The sequence below is a fragment of the Canis lupus genome, chromosome 2 (assembly GCF_048164855.1).
Source record: "Canis lupus baileyi chromosome 2, mCanLup2.hap1, whole genome shotgun sequence".
In the NCBI taxonomy this organism is placed as follows: Eukaryota; Metazoa; Chordata; class Mammalia; order Carnivora; family Canidae; genus Canis; species Canis lupus.
Window position 1 is genome coordinate 49016798 of NC_132839.1, and position 19832 is coordinate 49036629.

Consider the following 19832-nt stretch of genomic DNA (forward strand, 5'->3'; position numbering starts at 1 on the left):
TAGTTACTCAAGAGCAAAGTAACCTGGTTAAACCCAACTGAGGGCTTTGATATGCAATGGAGAGTCCTAGGTGGAGACAAGATCATACAAATTGCACCCAGGGCCAGATGGGTGGTCACCATGGCACAACCCCTCTGCTTTGTCCCATGATGCCTGGAAGGCATGCAGGTGAACCAAACATAAGCATATGGAGTCCATGTATGAGCCTGCACACCTGCAAGCATATCTTTCCTGTCCCCGCTGACCTCAGTCTGAGCCATACTCTATTGATTGCATCCCACCAGCTGTCTTTGGTCTCCTTTGCTGGCAGTGCACCCCCTCCTCTTTTTTTTGCTAGCGGCCACATGATATCTGGAACTGCAGGGGTGCCTTGTAACAGTGGGAAAAAATTGTTGACCTCATAGAAACTCAAAATGATGAAAGCAGCTGGGGTATGACCAGTTGTGCCTGCAACTCTCTGCCTCTGGACTCCCTGCAAGGTAACTGGTGCCTTTGTCTGAATTTTGTGTTACTTACACACTGTCTGATAACAGGAATTATAGCAGCAAAAAAGCAATATGTGTTGTACATAGTATTATGCACGAGGGACTTTTCATAGGTTATCTCATTTAATTCTCACAATGGTGTGAGGCAGGTGTTGTTGGTACCATTTTATAGATGAGAAAACCAAGGCACAGAGATGTTAAGGACACACAGTAGGTAGAAGAGAGGTAGGATTTGAACTCAAAGCCATGTGCTTAACCCCTATACTAGGCTGGCTCTCAGTTGAATGGGCATCAGGGAATCCTTCCTCTCCTCCACCAGCCACTCCAGAAAGCCTGGTTCTACCACCTGCTTTGCCAGTTCTTTCTGGAACAGAAAGTGTATTTCTGCTGAATAAATACCTTCAGCTCCTAGGGCCTTGGGCACAGATTAGATGTTTTCTCATTGGAAGGAGGACAGCACATTTGTTATTTCGGAAAAAGGAACATTTAGAATGACTTGCTTCTTTTGGAGCACGGAATTGAGGAGGATCCTTCAGCTCTGATTGGCTAGTCATGTCTGTAGGGGGCTTAGGCAGGATAAGAGGTAGCATGTGTGCTGTGTTTACCATTTCTGCCATGGTGAATAACAAGACAACAAAGAAAAAAAAGAGGTTCACAGTTCAGTCCATGGCATCCTACAGTGGTGGGGGACTGTTGATCCCCCCCTCCCCTGCTGGGCCCCTCGAGACCTCATCGGGTGCCCCCAGTCCTGGGTGGAAACAGCAACTTCAACTCCTCTGGTGGGGCTGGGACCATTGGCAGGGGACTGGTTAGTGATGGAACATCCCCTGGAGACAGATGGACTCACCGATTTGAGAGGCTGAGACTCAGTCGGGGAGGGGGCACCTTGAAGGACGCAGCAGGGATGGTGCAGAGGGAAGAGCTGCTGAGTTTCATGGGGGCCGAAGAGGCAGCCCCTGACCCAGCCGGCATGGGCCGGGGAGAAGGGGCAGCCGGGCCTACCTCAGCGGGAGGAGGGCAGCCTCAGTGGCAGAAGTGTCACTTACTGTTCTGAAGTGAAGGAGAAGGAGGAGGAGGAAGTCGTCTGGAGTTCTTTGTACCGCCTAAGGCATCTCGGCCTCGACTCAGCATTCTCTGCTCTACCATCACGGACATGCAGACAACAGCCCTGGAGATGCCTGACCGGGAGAACACGTTTGTGGTTAGGGTGGAAGGCCCCTCGGAGTACACCCTGGAGACAGCCAATGCTCTACATGTGAAGGCCTGGGTGTCTGACATCCAAGAATGCCTGAGCCCAGGACCCTGCCCTTCCACCAGTCCCCACCCTGTGACCCTCATTCCTCACATGGGAGAACACAGACAGCCTGGAGCTGCCCTGTCTCAGTTACTCAGAGAGTCTGCCAGGATCTGCTGCTGGACCCAGTGAGAGCAATGACTGCCTGTTGCAGGGGACCTATGGGGGTTTTTCCAACCGCCCTTCAGCATCCATCTCCCCCAGCTCTGCCTCCATCGCTGCCTCCCACTTTGACTCAATGGAACTCCTCCTCCCCGAGTTGCCCCTCACCGCATCCCCATTGAAGAGGGTCCCCCAGTGGGCATAGTTCATCCCCTCTCGGCCCCCTACCCACCCCTGGACACTCCAGAGACAGCCACAGGTACCGGAGGATCATTGCTTTTCCAGGGGGAGTCAGAGGTAGGTGAAGGGGACCAGCCCCTCCCGGGTACCCTTGGTTCCACTGGATGCTCTTTCGACTCAAGGCCGTGCAGCTGGTGCTGGCCGGAGACACTGGCTCCCTCTGTGTCCTGGTACTGCAGAGTGAGACGCGGGCGAGCCCGTCCTCACTTTCAACTGCCAGGGCAAGGCCAAGCACCTGCGCCTGTCGCTGAGCGAGGAGGGTCAGTGCCGGGTCCAGCACTTGTGGCTCCAGTCCATTTTCGATGTGCTCGAGCATTTCCGGGTGCACCCCATCCCTCTGGAGTTGGAGGCTCCAGTGACGTTGTTCTTGTCAGCTATGGTGTGTCCTCCCAGCGACAGCAGGGTGAGCAGAGCAGGTCTGCAGGGGAGGAGGTGCCCGTGCACCCCAGAAGTGAGGAGGCCGGGAGCAGGCCGGGAGCCAGGCAGGGGTGTATGAGGGAGATGGATGCTACCCCGATGCCTCCTCCACCCCCACACCCTTTGGGGCGAGGGACTGTGTAACCGAACACCTCCCATGACCCACCCCAGCCCCCTGAATCCCCTTCATGGACAGGTCCCCCACATCTTGGGGCAGAAGAGGTGTCGGGGGCGCCAGAAGTGGCGGCAGCAGCAGTCGCAGCAGCCAAAGAGAGGCAAGAGAGAGAGAAAGCGGGCCGTGGAGGGGTCCAGGAGGAGCTGGTCCCCGCGGTTGAACTGCAAGAGGCCGTAGCACCAGGCCCGGAGGCCCAGGGAGGCGCTGGATCCGGTGGGGCCCGGAGCCACCCCGATGGTGCAGCTCCGGCAGTTACACTGGGGGGCGATGGAGAAGAAGGGGGCCGTCCCAGAGCCATTAATAGTCAGTACTCCTTCGTGTGAGACACCCTACCCCGCTCTTTCTCCACTCTTTTTGCTCCCCAGCCCCTAGTGCGTGAAATTGGGGCTGGGCCGGGACATAGAGGAGCGATAGGAATCCCCTCCCCCACGTGCTTCCTGACCCTTGATGGCCAAGGGCATATAGGTTGGTACAAGAAGAGGTTAAAGAACCCTGTTAACTCCCCAGTTCATACGCTACAGGTGCCCCATCCCCTGGGCAGGGGATTTGGGCTCCATCACCTCCCCGAGGGGCTCTTATGGTCAGCCCCACCCCTGGGGGCCATTTCCCCCCGCTCACCACCCCCTAGCCCGAGGAAGGGTGAGGGGGAAGGGCTGTCAGTTATATTAAGGTGGTTGTAGTTGTTTTAAACAAAATGGAGAAGCATAAATAAATAAAAGGGTTTATCTCAGTTGCAAAAAAAGAAAAAAAAGGACTTTACTAATAAATTGGGTGGCAGTGGAAGAAGCATATTAGTTTCAAGTTAATTTTGCCTTAGGTGTTACTCCATCAGGTAAAAAAGAGAGAGAGAGAGAGAGAGAGAGAGAATGTGTGTTTGGTACCTATGATATAAATGGCAAGGAGGGCGCACCTTTGTGAGATGGTTTTCCATGTCTCTTGCTATCCCAATTACCATATAGCGGGGAAGCCCAGTTGCCATAGGTTAAGGGCAAGCTTTACCTTAGCCCAAAATCCCAAAATAAATTACTGTAGATTGATGATTAATTGATTTCGATATAATGGGATTTTATTATCTGTTGTCCATCCAATAAATGTTATTTCTTGATGAAGGCATTGTGTATGTAGAGGCTTAAAAGGACAATTGATAAATTTCTGAGCCAGCTGGTGGATTTCCATTTCCTCTCCATTGCCTGTATCATTGCTGCCAGTTCTTACCAGCACCTTCCTTGAAACTGTCCTGTTTTATGTGTCCTGGTCATTGAGAATTATTGGCTCCTCGGTTCACCAGGAAACTGAGGCTCTAGCTCCAGTCATTTTTATGGGAACAGCTCCTTGAAAAGCCTGCTTGGGAGAAACTCCAAGAATGTGGCCTATTTCAATGCCTTGGAAGTATGTTTCTGGATGGGGGTGGGTGAGCTGGAGGTCACTGTTGGCCCCCAAGGTGGTTCTCCAAGGCTCACAAAATTATTCTCTTAGAAAGGATAAAATCCATATAATCATTTCAATAGATGCAGAAAAAGCAATTGACAGAATACAACATCCATTCATGATAAAAACCCTCAACAAAATAGGGCTAGAGGGAACATACTTCAACATAATAAAGACCATTTTTTACAAACCCACAGCTAACATCATACTCAATGGGGGAAAACAGAGCTTTTCCCCTAAGGTCAGGAACAAGACAGGGATGTCTATTCTCACCACTTTTATTATTCAACATAGCACTTGAAGTCCTAGCCATAGCAAGCAGACAACAAAAAGAAATAAAAGTCATCCAGATTAGAAAGACTGTAGGCTTCACCAAAAAACTACTAGAACTGATAAATGAATTCAGTAAAGTCACAGGATACAAAATCAATGTACAGAAATCTGTTGTGTTTTCACACATCAATAAGGAAGCAGCAGAAAAAGAAATTAAAGCAGTCCCGTTTAGAATTGTACCAAAAATAATAAGAGACCTAGGAATAAACTTAAGAGATAAAAGAGCTGTACTCTGAAAACTATAAAACACTGATGAAAGAAATTGAAAACGACACAAAGAAATGGAAAGACATTCCATGCTTATGGATTAGAAGAGCAAATATTGATAAAATGTCTATACTACCCAAAGCAGTCTACAGATTTAATATGATCCCTACCAAAATACAACAACATTTTTCACAGAATTAGAACAAATTGTCCTAAATTTGTATGAAACCACAGAAGACTCCAAATAGCTAAACCAGTCTTGAAAAAGAAAAAACTGGAGGCATTACAATTCCTGACTTCAAGTTATATTATAAAGCTGTAGTGATCAAAACAGTATGGTACTGGCATAAAAATAGACACAGATCAATGGAACAGAATAGAAAGCCCAGAAATAATCCCATAATTATATGGTCAATTAATCTTAGACAAACCAGGAAATAATATGCAATGGAAAAAAGGTTCTTGAACAAATGGTGTTGAGAAAACTGGACAGCAACATATGAAAGAATGAAATTATACCACTTACATCACATGTAAAAATAAATTAAAAAGATAAGAAAAACCTAAATGTGACCTAGAAGAGATCACAGGTGGTAAGTAATCCCTCAGACATTGGCCTAGCAACATTTTTCTAGATATAAAAATCCTAGAAGAGATCACAGGCGGTAAGTAATCCCTCAGACATTGGCCATAGCAACATTTTTCTAGATATGTCTCCTGAGGCTAGGGAGATAAAAGCAAAAATAAACTATTGGAATTACATGAAAATAAAAAGCTTCTGCACAGTGAAGGAAAAAATCAACAAAACTAAAGGGAAACCTATCCAATGGGAGAAGATATTTGCAAATGACATTTCTGATAAAGGGCTAGTATCCAAAATATATAAAGAACCAATACAAATCAATGCCCCAAATAACTCCATTAAAAAATGTACAGAAGACATGAACAGACATTTCTCCAATCACACACCCAGATGACCAAGAAACACATGAAAAGATGCTCAACATTATTCATCATAAGAGAAGTGCAGATTGAAACCACAATGTGATATCACCTTACACCTGTTCGAATGACTAAACTAAAAACACAAGGAACAAATGTTGGCAAGGATGTGGAGACAGGGGAACCCTCTTGCACTGTTGGTGGGAATGAAAACTGGTGTAGCCACTGTGGAAAACAGTACAGGGGTTCCTCAAAACCCCTCTTTTATGCAATAAAACTACCCTACACTCCAGTAATTGTGTATAGATATATAATGGAATATTATTCAGCCATAAAGAATGAAATGGTATGGATGGAGTTAGAGGATAAAATGCTAAGTGAAATGAATGAGAGAAAGACAAATACCCTATGAGTTCAGTCAGATGGGGAATTTAAGAAACAAAACGAACGAGGAAAGAAAAAAAAATGAGAGAGACAAACTAAGAAACAGACTCTTCACAGACTCTTCACTCTGGCACCCAACAAACTGATGGGGGGTTGGGGGAAATAAGTGATGAGGATGAAAGCGTGCACTTGTTGCGATGAGCACCAGGTGATATATAGAAGTGTTGAATCACTATTTTGTACACCTGAAACTAATATTATACTCTGTGTTAAGTAACTGGAATTAAAACAAAACCTTAATAAAAAATTATGCTCTTAATAAATTAAAGCTGTTCTGGGATGCCTGGGTGGCTCAGTGGTCGAGCATCTACCTTTGGCTCAGGTAGCATCCCAGGATCCTTGGGATCGAGTTCTGCATTGGGCTCCTTGCAGGGAGCCTGCTTCTCCCTCTGCCTATGTCTCTCTCTCATGAATAAATAGATAAAATCTTTAGAAAAAATAAATTCATGCTATTCCTGTTTTGCTACTAGCAGTTGCCAGAGTACTTGTCAGAGAAGCATGCAACACCTTCCCAAGACCTGTCTGGGTCTCTACAGTTTCATAAAACTTCAACTTGTCTTTCTTTCCATTTCCTTCTTTGGGTCCCTTGGCCAAGGACCTTGGCAAAATTGGAAATAACTGATGCTTTTCCCCCCAGCCTTTCCTGCTGTACCTATTGCTCTCCAAAAGTCTTCTGGGGAGAGTGTCCAAGTCCGGCCACCTCCAGTGAGTAAGGTCTGTCTTTGCAATTTATATTCTGTGAACTCACTTTAATTCTCTCAGTAGATTACTGTGCTATTTTAGAGAGGAGAGAAACCGAGGCCCAGGAACGTCAAATAACATTGCTGGCTTCCTCCAGAAGGAGAACTTGCATTCAGTGCAGGTCTGAAGTCTACACTGTGCACTGTCCTCCCATAGGCTGCCTCCCACCCGCCCACTGACCCCTGTTTTCTCTGGCTGCCCCCTACAACATCTGCTTTCAGCAGGCTATATTTTCCTAGCCATTATCTTTTGTTCTTGTTCATTTTCTATTCCATTATCTTCCTCCATGGCAGGGTGCTGCCTCTTTAAAATACAAATCCATCACATTGCCCCTTAGCCTAAAATTAGTCATGCTTCTGCACTGCTTTCTAGACAGAATCCAAGGATGGCCTCTCAGGCCTGATCTGGCCTTTGCTCTCCTGGCCATTTATTCCCGGCTCTGCCCCTCACCTACACCGCCACCCATGACACTTGCTCTGCACAGAGTTGTTGGCAGCACCTAGGGTTCCTTGACTCTCTTGTACCATCACTGCTTTGCCCCAGGTTTTCTTTCCTGTCTAGAATGAGCAAGGTTCTGCCCAACCCTGAAGATTCAGCCAAAGAGTTACTCCTCTGGGGAGCCGTTCTCATGGTGGTTGCCCTGCCACCCTGGGCCATTCTGTGTAGGACCCCTTATAGACAGATAGCTGGGCCCCTGCCAACCCACCCCTGCTGTGTTCTCATCTGGACCATGCCCTGAGCCTCAGCGTCCAGGAATATTCTCTTCACAGGGCTCCAGCCTGCTTCCAGGGCCTGAGAGGTTGTGTTGCACACATTGAGGTCAGAGGGACAGCCACTTCTAATGCTGTCATGTGGACTTTCACTTATGGGCTAGGCAGGACATGAGTGTGCATGGGAAGCCTTTTGTGGTGTTCCATGAAGTCAGGATGGAAAAGAAAAAGGATAAGCTGGGGGTGGGGAGTACCGTTCTCCTGGGTGCTGCAAATACCATGCTTAGCCTGCACCTACCTATCACTGGTCGTTTTTCTTTCTTTCTTTCTTTCTTTCTTTCTTTCTTTCTTTCTTTCTTTCTTTCTTTCTTTCTTTCTTTCTTTCTTTCTTTCTTTCTTTCTTTCTTTCTTTCTTTCTTTCTTTCTTCTTTTCTTTCCTTCCTTCTCTCCCTCCCTTCCTCCCTCCTTCTTTCATCATGGTACAAAACACACCCTTTTCTTTTTATTAAGGAGATGCTAACACTTGTGGCTGAGGTTTTTAATACAAACAACACAGGAAGGATCCTGGAAGTCAGACCAGACCTGAGCAACTCAGGCCAGGGAATTCAATTTTGGTCAAGAAAGAGTGAAGTCTGGATCAGAAGGCCAGTTCTGGGTGGCTGGATGAGTGCGGGCTCACTCAGAATGCAAGGTCAGGAGACAGGACCTTTGAATTGTTTTCAGATTCTTGAAGAGGGACTTTTAAGTTGGGGCCAGAAGAGTTGTGCCAAGGGCCAAATCCTTGCCAGCACCTTATTGCTGAGTGCTATGACAGAAAAATCACCTCCATAACCTGCCTTGGCTCACTTTTCAGGCTCGAATTTGGTATACTCTGGGTCAATACACTTTAAGAGAAATAGCAACAAGCCAGGGTTTTTGAGAATAAGGTAAACAGGGGTCTGGACATGTGCCATAGAAGGAGCTGGAGATACTTGCTCTGAGGACAAGATTCAGGGGGCCAAGGTAATTGTTGTCAAATCAATGCTATATATAATTCATATAGAGCCATGCTATGTAAATAATAAGGTAAAAAGCCCAGGGTTGCACAATTTTAATTAAATTTATTCTTAGATACTGTCTATATGTTGACAAGTGTTGTCAGTTGTGTACCGTTCTAAATTGCATCTTTCAAAAAATATATTTTGAGCAATTTTCTGCTGGTATATAGCAATGAAATCTATTTTTATATTTTGATTTCAAATCTGGTAACCTTAAACTTTTACTAATTCTAATTATCTGTAGGTGCTTTGGATTTTCTACATACTTCATAGTGTATGCTGCAAACCATGATGGCTTTGTTTCTTTCTTTCCAATCCTTATTTATTTTCTTTCTTGAAGAAAGAAAATTCTTCTTATTATTCTGTTTTTTTTTTTTTTTTTGAGGCCTCAAGAGCAGAGGGTCAAGTTAATTATGCTTCTTAGTTCATGGTGCATGGTGAATTATCATAATTGATTCATGCAAGGCACCTCTCTTGCATTATTTATTTATTCCCTATTTCTGATACTCCCACTGCCCTCCCCATACTCCAGAGGCAACCGCTCCAGCATGTTTTCCTTAGTATGTATTCTTGGAAGGTAGATGTTATTGTTTGGTAGGAATATATTTTTTATTTACACAAATATGTTGTATTATATAGGTCATTCTGTTTCTTTTTATAATAAGCAATATAGGAATACTTCATCTATAGTTTTTAACTGCTTCGTAGTAATTTTATCATAATTTACTTCTTTAGTTTCTCAGTAATGGATGCCCAGAAAAACCTCTTTGCCACACAAATAGAGCTACAATGAACATCTCCATAAATATCCCCTTAAAGACCTTCATAAGAGCATATTTGGAATCTATAGCTGGGGGTAGAATCATGGGCTCATAGGGATGCATATTCCTAATTTGATGAAGTAGTCTACATGGTGCTTCCAAACACCTCCTGCCAGTATCGCATGGTGTTTCTGTGTTCACATGTCCTCTAACTTGTGGCATGGGCCATCTTCCTAACGTCACCAATCTTATACATGTGAATGGATATTTCATTGTTATTTTAATTTGCATGTTGAATTTGAGCATCTCTTCATATACTTTTTTGGGGTTTCTGTTTTATAAAATATTGTTTATATTTTTCCTCATTTTTCTCTTGAATTCCTCTTCTTTTTTTTCCTGTTAATTTACAGACATTCCTTGTATATTCTAGATATCATTCCCTCATTGATTATAGTCATTGCAAATATCTTTTCCTATCCGATTGTCATCTTAGTAAGCTTGCACATGAGATCGAACATAGAACAGAAATCTTTCATTTTGATGAAATCAGTTTTATCCATGTGTTTGCCTTATGATTTATACTTTTGGAAAATTTGTTTACAAGGTCAATCCTTGTCCCCATATCGCAAGAATGTTATGATGCATTTTCTTTGATTAATTTTATGTTCATACTATCTTTCATATTTAGGTCTTTGATCCGTCAGAAGTCCACCTTTGTATGTAGTAACAGGTTTAAATTCAGATTTAATGACCCATTCTTTTCCAACTGATTCATGGTGGCACTTTTGTCACATATTCAATCCTAAGCATACCCGTGTGTGTGTATGTATGCAAGTATATGTGTGTGTATGTATACATAGGTTTAGCCCAAATCGGTAGGTCTGACCTGAGCTCTTCATTCTCTTCCACTGGCTTACTTATGTGCTTTTTTCCTCTATTACCAAAATTTTTGTTAATATATAAGTATGTCATTGGAGACTGTCTTAAGCCAAGACTCTTTCTTAACTGTACTTTAATTTTATTTTTTAAAAAGATTTTATTTATTTATTCATGAGAGACACACAGAGAGAGGGAGAAACATAGGCAGAGAGAGAAGCAGACTCCCTGCAGGGAGCCTGATGCAAGACTCAATCCCAGGACCCCAGGATCATGACCTGAGCTGAAGGCAGACACTCAACCACTGAGCCACACAGGTGTCCCTTAACTGTACTTTTAAAAGGTGATTTACTTATTCATAAATCTTTATTTCTGTATGTTTTAAAATAAATTTATTGAGTTCCTTAAAAAATCCAAACAGATTTTAATTGCATAGGATTTATAAATTCCTTTGGGCAGAATGTATATTTTGTAAAAATAAGCTATATCATTCAAGAAAATGAAATGCCATATCTCTGCATTTAATTAGATACTTTTGAATATTATTTATTGAAACTTAAATTTTTTCTGTAAATGTCTTGCATGTTCTTGGTGGAGCTTTTTCTTAGATATATTCTAGTTGTTGATATGGGGAATTATGTCTTATTTTAAAATATATTTTCTTTATGGTTAGAAGAGTCATGTAGGGAAAGACTCAAGTTGATGAGTCTTGTAGGTTATGTCTGTCTTCTGGGCTCTGATTAGGTATATATGAGGGTACTTTTGGTTCTTTTTTTTTCTTTCATACTTACCATCTGTTTCTCCATGTGCTGCCTTTTAGATAATTTATTCAGTTGTAACTTCCGGTTAATTAATTCTCTCTTCAGCTGTGTCTAAGGTGCTCTACTTCTGTAGTGTGTTTTTAGAAAAGAAAATTTTCCCCATGTTCTTTTTTTTAAAAAGTTACGTTTATTGAGACATGATTTACAGCCAGTAAAATTCACCATTTTTAGTTGTTTGATTTGATCAGTTTTGACACATTTATACAATAGTGTAATAATCATCACCACAATTCATACATAGAGCCTTTCCATCCCCTCAAATATTTTCCTCCAGCTCTTTCATAATCATTTCCCTCCATCCTCTCCCAGCTCCTGGAGACCAGTGGCTTATTTTCTTTCTTTATAGTTTTGTCTTTTCCAGAATGCCATCTAAATGGAATCATATAGTATACAATTTTTCTGTGTTTGGCTTCTTTCACTTAGTATGTTTTTGAGATTCATTCATGTAAGTAGTTCATTCTATTTTATTGCTGAATAGTATCCCATCGAATGGTTGTACCATAGTTTGTGTATCCATTCTTCAAATGACAGAATTTGAGTTGTTTCCAGTTTTTGGCTATTATGAATAAAAATGTCATGAACACTTGCTTACAGGTCTTTATGTGGACATGTGTTTCACTTATTATAAATAAATACCTAGGCGTAGGATTTCTGGGTCATAGGGTAAATGTATGTTTAATTTTATAAAACACTGCCAGAACATTTGCCAAAGTTTCCATACCATTTTGCATTCCCACTGGCAATATATGAGTATTTTAATTGCTTCACATCCATGCCAACACTTTTTAAGTTTAGTGTTGTATTGGGTGTATAGTGTTTCTGCAATATATTTGCAATTTCAATTATATTTTTCATTTCTAGAGGTTCTATTCATTTTTTTTTCAAATATACTTAGTCCTTTTTAGATATGCTTGTTCCTTACTTGACTCTCCTCTACTTTTAAAAACATATCAAACCTACTTCATATCCTGTGTCTAATAATCCCCTTATCTACCATGTTTTCAGATCTCATTTTGTTGTTTTTTTTCCTGGCTGTGGTTCATGATTTCTTGTTATAGATTGTGAGCTCATATTATTTGGATCATTATCTGAGGAAATGCTCTGAGGGCTGGATTGAAGATGTTTTCCCTCATGTAGGGAAGGTGCTGCTTGCTGGGGAATCACCAACCCAAAACTATTTGAACTACATTCTCTCCTTGAGGTTCTTCAAATCAAGCAGGTAATTTTATTTCATTCTGTGAACCTGCATGAGTCAGACTTGAGATTACAAAGTCTCAGGGGAGGTTTTTTTTCTTCTCTACTCACTACAGAGGCTTGAGACAGGTCATTTTCTTTGTAGTCCTCAAGGGGTGGGTTTGTTTCTAGATCATTCTTACACTAAGGGATAGCTTTTAGGGTCCCAGCTTTTTATTGGAGGTGTCAAATTACATGCTCTACTTTGAGGGAGCCCTGGGCTTTGCTCTGCTGGCAGGAAAAAAAGGAACGGAACAGAATAGGACAGGTAACCAATCCCATGTGCTGAAAACATTATCTTACATGTAAATCACATTAGGGGTGCCTGAGTGGCAAAGTCAGTTAAGTGTCCAACTCTTGGTTTCAGCTCAGGTCGTGATCTCAGGGCCATGGGATGGAGCCCCAAGTGAGGCTCTGTGCTCAGGGTGGAGTTGGCTTCAGACTCTCTTTCCCTCTCCCTATGTCACCCCCCATCCCCATGCTCTCTCTCTCTCTTAAGTAAAATAAAATAAAAAAAGAAAAGAAAATCACATTAAACACACTCCAATGTGAGGAAAAGCAAGACCAAGGAGTAGGAACAAAATCCTTACATGCTTACCTGAAGGCATGGTGTGGGTTTCTAACACCTCACCCATTTCCTCCTGCCTCAAGGCTCACACATAATTTTCTTGCTCTAGAAATGTTCTTCAAGTTCTTTGCAAGGTACCAGTAGAGGTCAATCAGCAAAGCATTTAATTCCCCTCATTTTTCCCCCTTTAAGTATGACTAATGTATGGTGGAAATAATATGGTAGAAATTAACAACTCAGATATGAGAAAACATCTGGGACTGTCAGTTACTGCCACCTCTAGCCGAGACTGAGGACTCCTTCACTGTAACAGTGCTCTGTAAGCAGAGTTGTATTTATTTCTTTCTTGCTGCCTGATGAACTTGTTAGGATAAATTACTAGAAACAGAATCACAGGGTCAAACGTATGCTGATTTTTAAATTTGGAGAGGTATTATCTAATTTTTCTTCAGTTGTCTTATCAGCAGAGTATGGGCATTCTTTTTCCTCCATGTGCTAGTCAAATACCAGATATAATTAAAAATTTTTTAACACAGTCTTGCAGTCTTGTAATAGCTCTCATAAGTTCTCTCATCCAAAAATATCCAATCAAAATCTATGTTTAAACTTCTCCTAGGCCAGTTTTTCTTCTTTCAAATGCTTTTTTCTATTTTCCATCTTTTCAAGATGGCATCTGGGTATAGTTATAGGTATATGTGATTTGAACCAAATCAGGCAACCGGTTCATGGAGAGTCTTTTTGCCATCATCTGGATTCCTGATGACTCCCTTGTAGAGGATCTTTTTTTTTAAATAATAAATTTATTTTTTATTGGTGTTCAATTTGCCAACATACAGAATAACCAGTGCCCATCCCGTCAAGTGCCCCCCTCAGTGCCCGCCATCCAGTCACCCCCACCCCCCGCCCTCCTCCCCTTGCACCACCCATAGTTCGTTTCCCAGAGTTAGGAATCTTCATGTTCTGTCTTCCTTTCTGATATTTCCTACCCATTTCTTCTCCCTTCCCTTCTATTCCCTTTCACTATTATTTATGTTCCCCAAATGAATGAGACCATTTAATGTTTGTCCTTCTCCGATTGACTTATTTCACTCAGCATAATACCCTCCAGTTCCATCCACATTGAAGCAAATGGTGGGTATTTGTCATTTCTAATGGCGGAGTAATATTCCATCTTTATGCTGCCTGCTCAGTGGGTATCTTACTGGCATCTGTTGCTTGTATCTGTCAAGGTGGGGCCCATTTCTACCCCAACCCCCACTGGTTAGGTCCTACCAGGGTTCTTGAAGGCCTTGCAGATCTTGAGTCACTCTTTATTTTCCATCTGGCCATTGGCTTGGGACATCTCTTCTGCAATCTCTGTCTTCAGTGACTTACCTTGCTCCTCACCTCTGTAGTGTCACTATATACCTGCTGACTCAAAATGTTCTACTTTGTCCTGCATGTCTCAGGGGTGAAGTTTCTGGCTCCTCTCTCACTGTGGAAACATCCTAAAGTGGCCAACTTATATACTTGGAGACAAGGCAGATAAACTGCCCCACCCAGCACATAGTAGGTATGCAAAAGACATTGGTTTTCCTTCCCTTCTTTTTCTGTACTAGGCAACCATATGTCTGGCTCTGATTGTTTCACTAACTCAATATGCAAGAATAGTGGACTAAAAGGAAGAAAAGTAAATGGGTCCACTGCTCAGAAATAATTACCCTCTCTTTCAGATAGCTATCCATCTCCAGACTTTTGTCCGTGACTGTATATCTATTTTAGGGTGGGGGGGTAGAGGAAATATCTTTTCTCTGCTCTTCATGTTTCCATGTGGTAAGACTTCCATTAGAGGAACATTTCAGCCTTTCTCTATGCCTCACTTAGTCCTCTGAAGATGAGGGGCTTGGAGGAGCTCAGTACTATCACCTTCCTGAGACATGCAAAGAGCCCCCACTCTGTCATGGGGCTCCTTGCTGTGAGTTTTAAAGGCACAGGATTTGATCCTGCTGAAGGAGCCTGTGTTTTCCCACTGTCACTTGTGATCTAGTAGGCAAGACAGTCAGTGGTGGGGTTCTGTATTGGGGAGCCATAGTCAGTATTTCTCTCTCTCTATCGTATCATCCCCTGTGGATGCATTAAGTTGTTTTCATGTTTTACTGTTAAAACACAGACTTTGTAAACATTCTTGTATATATTTCTTTCCTACTTGTCTGATGAACTCATTAGGATAAATTGTTCAAAGCAGTATCACAGGGTCAAACGTATGCTAATTTTAAATTTGGAGGGGTATTACCTAATTATTCTTCTGTTACTCTCTTGCTAGCAGTGTAGGAGGAGTTCCTTTTCCTCCATACCCTAGCCAACATTGGTGGTAATTAATTTAAAAAATCTTTGCTCATCTGCTAGCTGAAATATTGTTTTAATTTCCATTCATTTTATTACTAGTGAGCTTGAACATCTTTTTCAATTTGTTTTTCTTCTTTAATTTGCTTGTGCATGTTCTCTGCAAATTATTCCATTAGGGTGGTTTTTCCCTCTGATTTGTAAGACTTATTTTTGTGTTAGGGATCTCAGTCCTTTGTTGATGGCAGTAGTGCAAGAGAGCTTGGGTTTTCGAGATGTGACTTTGGACTAAGATACTTAAAATCTGCTTTCATGTCTTCATCTGTAAATCAGTCCATATTGGACAGGTACAAAATATTACTCCTCTCCTCTCATATGTGCCACCTCAACTACACCTCTCTAGGGACAACTGGGAAAGACAGTGTTGGTAGCAGCCATGTTTGGCTGTCTTTACATAATAGTGACATATCCAGAGAAGGCAGGAAGCATGAAGAGAAAAATCAATGGAGGACACATGTAGAGAGAGAAGACTGAGGACAGAAGTTCCACTCTGGGATGTGGGGAAGATAGATGGGCTAAATATTTTTTTTAAAGGACCTTTTTCTGGGCATTGTAAACTTTCTTTTGTAGACATTGGTTCCGCCCCTCTCCCTGAGCTATTTATTCAATAAAATTCCTTTTCTGAGCTTTGATTCAGAGCTATATTTCTTTAGTACTTACCTCTGTGTGACACTGGATTTAAAAAGAACAAGAAGGCTCACTTGACCAGGGTATGTGAGGTGCATTTTGCAAACATTTTCCTTAATCTGTCACTAGTCTTTGTACTAAGTTTATGGCATTTTGCCATAAAGGAAAAAAAATTGTTTTAACTTTAAATATTTTAAGATAACATTTCCTAAGCTTGTGTTGGTGATGATGTATATGTCTGCAGGTAACAGAAGACACAATGCAGAGGGGTTTAAACTGTAATTAGACATATTGGCTAATAAAATGGGAAGTCTAGCAGTGGGATGGGCATCAGATCTTTCCACCTTTCAGAGTGTCAGCAACATCTTTTTTTTTCTCAAGATTTTATTTATTAGAGACAAAGAGAGAGGGGCAGAGACACAGGCAGAGGGAGAAGCAGGCTCCGTGCAGGGAGCCTGATGTGGTATTCGATCCCGGGTCTCCAGGATCACGCCTTGGGCTGAAGGCAGTGCCAAACCGCTAAGCCAGCCGGGCTGCCGAATATTAGCAACATCTCAAGGCCGATTTCTCTTGTTCTAGGACATCTGCCAGTAATGATAGGGCTTCATTCTCCTCTTATTCACGTTTAGGGCATTTAGGGGAGAAGAAAGAGAGAAAGTCTGACTTGCCCTGTGGCTTTCACTTAAGAGAAGGAAATTTTCTTCCAAAAAACTTCTATTGAAAGTCTTAGAAGGTGTAGGTGCTGTATCTTGGGAGCAATCATTGGCAAAAAGGAGGGGTATTATGCACTTGGCCTAAATCGGGATTCTCATGATGTGGTTCTCAGACCAACAGCATCAACCCTTCTTTGAAATAAAAGTTCTCAGGGCCCCACTTTGGGTCCACGTATCAGAAATTTTCTGATTTAATAAGTCTTCCAGTTGGTTCTGATGCCCCCTCAAGTATGAGACTCACTAGCTCAGAGCCCACGAACAGGAGTTGAGTTGGTTATGTTCCTTGAATCACATAGGGTACTTAATGGAGGGATAGAGCCCCCGAACAAAGCTGAGGTTCTGTGAGGGAGGAAGGGAGAAATGAAAGCTGGAAAGGTACCAACAAAGTCCACCACATGGGACAAATGGCCCATAATTCAAACACCAGATGATCTTTTAAAGTTGACTTTTTAGGGGATCCCTGGGTGGCACAGCGGTTTGGCACCTGCCTTTGGCCCAGGGCGCGATCCTGGAGACCCGGGATCGAATCCCACATCAGGCTCCCGGTGCATGGAGCCTGCTTCTCCCTCTGCCTATGTCTCTGCCTCTCTCTCTCTCTCTGTGACTATCATAAATAAATAAAAAATTAAAAAAAAATAAAGTTGACTTTTTAAATGGAAAAATTAGGGGCACCTGGGTGGCTCAGTGGTTGGATGCCTTTGGCTCAGGTTGTGATCCTGGGGTCTTGGGACCAAGTCCTACATCAGGATCCCTGCAGGGAGGCTGCCTCTCCCTCTGCCTATGTCTGTGCCTCTTTCTGTGTCTCTCGTGAATAAATAAATAAAATTTCAAAAAAAAGAAAAATTAATACATGCACATAACAAAATGTGCCAATTGTGGAAAGTATAGGTGAGCATACAATGCTCAAGATGGTATACTTGCTTTTTCATTCAGTATATCAGGGAGATTGTTTTATGCCCACACCCATAAATCTGTCTTTCTAAAAGCTGTATATTATTCTATTTCACAAATGTGCCATAATTTATTCTGTCGCTTTCCTACCGATGGACCTTGAAGATTTTTCTAATCTTTTGCTAATATAAACAATGCTGCAATGAACATCTATGACCACATATCTTTGCTTATGGTACCAGATGTATACAATGGGAATTCCAGCTCAGAGGGAGGCCCATTTTAAATTTTGATAGTTATTTGCAAATTATTTCGCATTGGAGTGGTACCAATTTACACTCCCATGAACAGTGTATGAGATTCATCCTCCACCAGCTCTAGGTAGTACCACACCTCTTGATTTTTGCTTATCTGAAAAGCCAAAATTTATTATTTTAATGTACATCTTTCTATTTGTTATTTAAATTGGCATTTATTTATATGTAAGGAAGTTTGGGTTAATTTTCCCTATCTTCTTAGGCTTAAAATTCATCTTTACATCTTTCATGAGGGGCCAGCCACATAGACATTCACATATAAATGGTTTCCTCAAAAGTTTCTGGCTTCACCATCATGCAAAGGAGGGGCTTCTGAACTCCAAGATTTTAAAGTGACAGTTCATATATAAAAGAGAGTGAATAAGTCATCTGCAGGGTGATAAAGAAGGTCAGTGCTGTTCCCGTTGCAAGAATATGGTTGTTTGGGACTTTTCGGGAATCCATGTCTGGGCACGAGCAGGTTTCTTCACCATTTAAATGCCTGAGTAAAAAAATTGGTAAGCCCTCTGTTGAACACAGATGGACTGTGGCAAGTCTGAGTTTTCGGTGGAGACTTGGGTTCTCTGTCTGTAGGACGAGGTGTTTACAGTGTTGTCTCTGGTGGAATCCCCCACAGGACGCCCCCTCTGTCCCTGCTGTTGTTTGCTTCCCATTCTCGATGCTTAGCTGGTCCTCTGTAGGTAGCTTTCAAATACCAGCTCCTCTGGGTCTTGTTAAAATACTTTATCAATGCCCATCTTTCTCTGCAGGGATGACCTTTAACTCAGCTTTGCTGTCACTACCTGACTTGGATAACCTCCAAAGGAAGGTTGCCATGGCGATCTTGCATTCAGCTCAACCAAATCTGGCTTCTGTATCTTATTAAATGTTCCCTAAAAAGGAAATCACACTGAGACATGGACGATGAGGGTCATTCACATGTAGCCATGATGCGCTCTCGCCCTGTCTCCCTCCCTGATTAGCGGCCTCCCCTCCTCTGCTGTGGATTCAGTCACTGCCCTGCCTCTCCTTTCCCTAATCCCAGCTGTGGTGGTAAATGCTTACATTTTAGGGGGCGAAGGGGTGGGGGATGGTTATGGCAAATGTCAATTTGCACTCTTTCGCAGTTCAATTCGAACACCACTGGCAAATGTCAGAAGTGGATATATAATGAGTCCGTGTTAGAGACACTAATTGGATGGATATTCTTTTTCTTTCCTTCCTTTTTTTTTGTTGTGGTGTTTTTCTCCTTTTCCTGGGGACTCTGTTTTCACAGTGACTCTCATTAAATCTGAGGAGATAATCTTTAAACTACAAGCTCAGTGCTCCTTGTTCTGGGAGAGATGCTGGAATGCACAATTGCTGCTGGGGACTTTCAAGAGGTTGTTTTGTATTCACCCCATGGTTAAAAGAAGAGGGGAGAAGGCAAGAAATATGTGACACTCACAGCATCTGCGGGAGGATAGATCAGGCTCTCAATCCTTCGCTAACAGTCAGTCTGGCAAAAGGGATGATTGGGCATCACGGAAGATAAAGGTCGCTCCTGGAAAGGGCAGGTGCTGCCATCATTCTGCAGGTCGCCCAGCTTTAGATGCAGAGCCCCCGCATCTGCTCTGAGAGGAGGGGAGGCCTGACACAGAGAAGAGGGGATGGGGATCTGTGCAGGTGGAAGAGAGGGTTCTGCTGGTCCTCACCTCCTACCAGAAGGTCTTCCCCCCATACTAGTCTGCTAAGGCTGCCATGACAAAATACCACAGGCTGGGTATTTATTAAACACCATTTATTTCCTGGCAGTTCCAGAAGCCGGAAGTCTGAGATCAAAATGGCAGTACAGTTGTTTGCCTCCGAGGCCTCTCTCCTTGGCTTGCAGATGGCTGTCTTTGTGTGTCCTCACATGGTCTTCCAAGTGAGTACCTTAATCGCCCCTTCTTAGAAGGACGCCAGTCAGATTGCATTGGGGCCCTCTGTATGACCCCACTTTACTGTGATTACTTCTTTGATGACCCCGTCTCCAAATACAGCTGCACTCTGAGATGCTGAGGATTAGGACTTCAACATAAAAACTCTGGTAGGATGCAGTTCAGCCCCAAATAGTCATCGACTCCTGAC

At 42.7% G+C, this 19832-nt stretch overlaps 1 pseudogene; it reads left to right on the forward strand.

Moving 5' to 3' along the window:
- Positions 1–590: 590 nt before the first annotated feature.
- On the forward strand, positions 591–19629 carry LOC140617368 (SH2B adapter protein 1 pseudogene; annotated as a pseudogene).
- Positions 19630–19832: the final 203 nt, after the last annotated feature.